The sequence below is a fragment of the Lycorma delicatula genome, chromosome 8, assembly GCF_047948215.1.
Source record: "Lycorma delicatula isolate Av1 chromosome 8, ASM4794821v1, whole genome shotgun sequence".
Taxonomy (NCBI): Eukaryota; Metazoa; Arthropoda; class Insecta; order Hemiptera; family Fulgoridae; genus Lycorma; species Lycorma delicatula.
The window spans coordinates 119343125-119349124 of NC_134462.1; the positions used below are offsets into that span (position 1 = coordinate 119343125).

At 37.0% G+C, this 6000-nt stretch overlaps 1 long non-coding RNA gene across 1 annotated transcript; it reads left to right on the forward strand.

Moving 5' to 3' along the window:
- Window positions 1–2498: 2498 nt before the first annotated feature.
- LOC142329321 (uncharacterized) lies at window positions 2499–5765 on the forward strand. The gene is made up of 2 exons (XR_012757461.1): window positions 2499–3329; window positions 5648–5765. It is a non-coding gene; the product is annotated as an uncharacterized LOC142329321 (long non-coding RNA).
- The last annotated feature ends 235 nt before the right edge of the window (window positions 5766–6000 follow it).

The window sequence follows — 6000 nt, forward strand, 5'->3', positions numbered from 1 at the left end:
TCAGCTTCTTCCCGGTAATCGGCAAGTTACATGAAAGGCTGGTTGTGGAACGGCTCTGGGAAAGCAATGAGGTGAACTGTTTTCTAAATCGAGGCCACTATGGCTTCACGAAAGTGCTTGCCACCAAGGATTGCATCTTAAATGCTCTTGCCGAGGTGGAAAGCGCCGACTGTAAATATGTTTTGACAATTTTTATTGACATAGAGGCAGCATTTCCTTCCCTGTGTTGGAGTTCTGTCTTCTATGAGTTGAACGTCGCAATGTGGGTAGCCCTGCAGGTCTTGGTACGTGACTGTTTGTCTAACCGTACGGCTGTGTTTAAGGATGCGCACCTAGTTGTGGAAAAATCCGTTACCAGAGGAAGCCCACAGGGTTCGGTTCTTGGTCCCCTGCTGTGGAACCTGTTATTCGACAGATTTCTGGGATTGACATTTTCAGAAGAGGTCACGGCTCAGGCTTTCGCCGATGACTGTCTCCTTTTAGTCCTCTCCACACCCGGCCACTATATATTCGTCGAAGTTTTCAAGCGTAATATTACCAGCCTGTTGACGTTCCAACCACATCTTTGTGACTGATCAGTTCACCGCACCAAATCCGCCTTATGTATCCAACTGTTGTGTTTTCCGTCGAACCCTTGCCACTTTACAAATAGCTTATCGCCTTTTCTTCGTAAGACTTTCTCGACTAAATACACATTATTTGTAACGTTAATTTTAGTGAGCTCTTCAGCGTAAAATTTACCACTCACCACCTCTCCGCGAATATCAATCAGCGTGTAAGTACACGGTCGCGTATTATGGTGTACCTTATGTACGATAAATATTTCGTTCTTCCAATTCGGTAAATATCCTTTGGCGAATGTCTTTTTAAATTTGCTTATACGCATTCGATCCCCGACATTGAATTTCGGTAAACTAAGCTTTCGATAGAGTACCGTATTCAATCGCCGTAAAACAGCGGCTTGGTTTCGCTTGTTTACATCTTTCGGTTTCATTCCGATAGTGCGATAACTGGTGTTGTATTTTGCGATCAATTTCGGTAGTAATTCTAACCACTTGTAAGTTCCTTGCTCGGTAAATTTTCTCCACATCATCGTTTTCAGTGTTCTATTAAATCGTTCGATTATCGATGCTTTTTATCCGAATGTGTGGAATAGTGATTTATATTGTACGAATGTAATAGTCGTTTAACCGACGGATTGTAAAACTCTTTACCCAAATCGGTTTGAAAATGACGCATCTTGTGTTTATCCAATATGGGTTTGAGAGCCTTAGCGATCTCCGTACCGGTTTTGGTTTTAATCGGTACGGCAAATGCTAGTTTAGAAAAACAATTTATCATCGTCAATATGTATCGATAGCCTTTGTTCGATTTAGCATACGGTACCATCTCAACAAGGTCAACTTGATATAGATCTGAAATACTTTTAAGTTCAACGCGTCTTGTAGGGTAGTTTCGACGCGCCTGACGATGGAGCTCTTTAGCTATTGATGCCTTGACGTTCATTGTTGTACTGACCGTATTTCGTGTGTTTGGATAGGAATAGGAAGAAAAAGGATCTTTATTTCTTTATTTTACCCGCCTCACCACTCTTATATCCCGGCCTTGGCACCGGCCGTATCGATAACAATGATAAATCATTAATCGATCTACACATGTGTAGATCGGTTAAAGATTTAACGTGTGATCGATTCGGGGGGTTTAGGGTGGCCCTGAAAAGGGCCGTTTTACATAAAGGGTCGTTTTACATTTTAAAAGGTTAACCGAAAAATGGACAAGATGGCATACGCCGTGTATGTTCAACATATGGATTGTCCGTCTCTTCCCACTTCCGCAAGCGTATTCGACAATAGTCACATCTGACCATATCATCAATACCCTCGTACCTGAACCCATGCATAACTACGATCAGGGGGGAAGTAACGGATTGTTCATATGCGTCCATAACGGTCTATATATCATTTTGTTGCCGTTTCTAGTAACCCTGTAAAATGTATGTACTTTATCATAAAAAGAACGTTCCATTATGATTGAGTGTTAACGCAAGAATGAATAAAGTTTCGAATATTATTTTTTATCTCTTAAAAAATTAATATAAAAATTTACTTGTTTTATTTTCCAATTATTTTTATCTAAATGCGTCTTCCGCTGATAAGTTGTATAAAATTTAATTTATTTAACAATTATTTCTTAAAATTTAGTTTATTTTAGTAATTTTTTTAATTATTATGTGCAATAATTATTTCTTTATTATGAAATGCAGTATTTTTCTCCCTCTCTCTTGATGATAATAATAATTACATTTATTTGTTATAAGAAGTTTTATCAAAACCGCATAGTTGTTATCACTCACACTGCAGTTAAAACTGTATTTAATAAAAAAAAATAATTGATAACCGCGTACTTTTTATCGCTCATAGTACAATTAAAAACAGGACATAAACTAAATTGATAAGATTGCAGTTAACTTAATATTTCTTATGGTATATAAATATATCTTATGGTTGAAGTCATTCTGACTTCAACATTTTACATGTCAACATTACATATTGAAGAAGTGTTCACAATGGCATACTATACTGTGCAGCATGAGATAAATGAGTTAATGTCAACATTTCGAGACTTAATGGAGATTAAGGATCGCATACTGCGAAATATGTATGACCACACTGAAGTCGAACACGCGTCGAATGACTTGATGTATGCGATATTGAGGGCGAGACGACGGGCAATGTGATTAGTTGTACGTTTCAACCAAGATGCTCCGCCACCACCATCATCATCATCACCATCTAACCATCAAGAAAAAGATGCAGAATCCGATGGATCCGCAACGGATTTCAACCTGAACAACAACAGCAATAACAATGATGATCAACCACCACCATCACCATTACCAGATAATGAATTACAAATTATACATGAAATTATCGATGGTGATAATGGGCAGAGTAGTAGTACCAATCATCGTGTTCGTCGTGGTCATCAATGTCGACGTCGACGTGTTCGAGTGTGTCGCCGTCCGGAGGTCACAGACGTGGATGTTAGTTCGACACCACGACGACCACATTGTAGAACTCAAAATAGAATTCTACAACAGGTCGACGCTAATTCAAGCCAGTCTGTTGAGGTCAATGATGGAAACTCATCAACCGACAGATGTCCGATCTGTTTAACAGAAACGGTAACTGTCGAGTTGTTGATTTGCAGTCATCGATACTGCGAAGACTGTGTGCGAAAATTAGCGAGGTACAGCAGAATTTCTCCCGTCTGTCAACGAGATGTATTGGGCTACCGCCGCATTAGAGAGGGAGACGATAGTAATTGATGTAAGTAATTGTAATTTTTTAGTGTTTTTTTTTTTTTTTTTTAAGTCATTTATATTATTAGATATATACTTTATTTCATATTTTTTACATATAATTTTTTTTTCACTTACAATAAAGAAAGGCAATATATAGCCGCATGATAAAAGAAAATTAACAATAGTCATGATCGTGGTCTATGAGGTCTTCGGTTCTCTGGCTTTTTATGTAGTCGTGACCATGGGCTATGAGGACATCGTTTACGGTTCTCGGTCTCTTTTGGGGAGTGTTGTCATTAGCGGGTAGTTTTCTTTTTTTTATGCTATAATGTCCGTAAGGAATAGTGTCGGTTTTGTTTTCTAATATGTAACGTTTGTCGTCGTACGGTAAAAGCGATTTCTTGGACTTGTTAATAGAAAATATATTGTGCAAAGTGCTTATGATTCCGTACGCGCTTGTGTACGTAACGGAATCATTAAAAAGACTCTTTTTGTACAGATTGTGTCTAAGACCCTTTGCAATGGATACTCTAGGAATACCCTTTGCTTCATTCTTCTCTTTCTTATTAAAGTCTAGAATGCTATACATCTTAGCACGAAGACCGACAAATTCACGAATAGCTTTTCCATTCATTTCGTCTTTGAATTTACCAAGTCGTTTCTTATTAGTATTACTAAAACATGCGTGATCGCGAGGCTAATCTGAAGTATCGAACCGATCGATATCGTTAAGAGTATCGTTGTAAACGTCATCGGTCACGATATGATACATCAGACTGTCCGTATCGGTCATTAGAAGATTTATATTATGACCGTACTTTTCCACCATGTAGTCATAGTGAAATTCGTACATGATCATTTTGCTAATGTCCATTACGGTAAATCCGATGTAAATCGGACGATTGAGGAATATCTCCGGTTTCTTCAGACTTACCCCGACGACATCCTTGTTATAGAGGTACCAAGCCTTAACTCTCGGTTTTGCAATCACCTTATCCAGTTTACGTTCGTTAGTGACCAGTTGGAAGTCTATTCTGTTTCGTACGTTTTCCAAGGACTTGCCGTACACCGCGTTGTTCATCAACTTAAAAATGTCCTTTTCAAAACTGTTTCGCGCTTGTGCACGCTTTTCGGTATTGAAATCGATGTACGGTTTCAACCAAGGCGATTGGGAGAATTCCAGAACTCTGTGAACGGTTTTCAGTCTTAGTCGAGTGTACAACTTTAGATTTCTGTAATGTAAAACGTATTTTTGTTTTTCGTACAATGTTGTCATTAATTTCTTTACGGGACATCTCTTTATGTCCTTCAAATAGGGGGATAACATATCATCGGTTGATACTAATCGTTCTGGTGCAAGAAGGTAATCCTTGTGATGATCGTGCAATTCTTTCGGATACTCAAGATCCACTTCCAAGATGTAGCCCTTTTCGCCACGATCGTCAACGCTGTTAATGTCGAGACTGTCAATCTCATCGACACCCATCCACCTAAAATTAGCGTCGAAGCGATCAATGTCTTTTACCTTTACTGGATATGATATCCCGTTCATGTTAATTTCATGTTCAAAGTGCATACCAACTCTGACGTTGGTGACGTCCGGGTTGATTGTGTAGATATGCTAGCACAGACCAGAGAAAACATTTTCTATCATGCGGATTCTTTACATTAATTATCGCCTTTCTTTTTACAATTTTTTATGGTGTTTTTATAAATGAACTAGAGGCGCCATATAACGGACAGTAACGGTTATTATTTAAATCTATATAAATTATCTTATTCATTGCCCATCCGCTACCGTTGTTAATGAAATTTGTCAGCTTCTCTACGGATTCGATCCACTGATCCTTGACTACAATAGCGTTGTCGTTCAAATTTATCACCGTTCTAGTTTTTCAATGCAGGTACAAATTGGAAAATGTTGTTTCTACTCCGTCTTCGAGACGCGACTGTTTCATGAATTCGACGTTTACAGCAACATACATGTAGTAGAAAAAATATAAATTGGTATTTTTGTTTCTTTGTAGTTGCAAAAGAAATTGTTAATATCGTCATACACATAACGAATAGTTACCATTTTATGTTGCCATCAAAGCGTCTGCCTTCTTCCTTCAAACGATTCAGGATGTTGGTCTGATACCGTAAAAGGGTTGAATGAAGGTATAATTCCTCAAAGTCAGACAGGTCCCATCGAAGACGAATGACGTTGTTATTTATTGCTCGGACAACTCCCGGTGATACCATTTCTGTTTTTTTTTTTTTTGTAATATCTGAAACAAATTAAAATATATTGTAGTTTTTTTTTTTCTAAATGGTAATCCTTTTTGTATTTGTGTGTTTCAGATGGTGTTGAAGGAAGATTTTTTTCTTATTACTTTATTGTATTAATTTTTTTGATATTATTCTATTGTATTAATGTTTTATATGTTATTCTTATTTTATTATATTATTGAAGGAAGAACTTTTTTCTCTTTACTTTATTGTATTAATTTTTTCCATATTATTCTATTGTATTAATGTTTTATATATTATTATTATTTTATCAAATTAATTTTTTACCTTTTTCTTTTTTTTTGTTTGAAAGTTATTTGATAATACCATACTGTCCCATTAAAACTTACCTTGCTAATTAAGATGAAAAGATAATGATCTCTCTGCGATCGATGTATTCACTTTCAATAACATATTGCGAATGA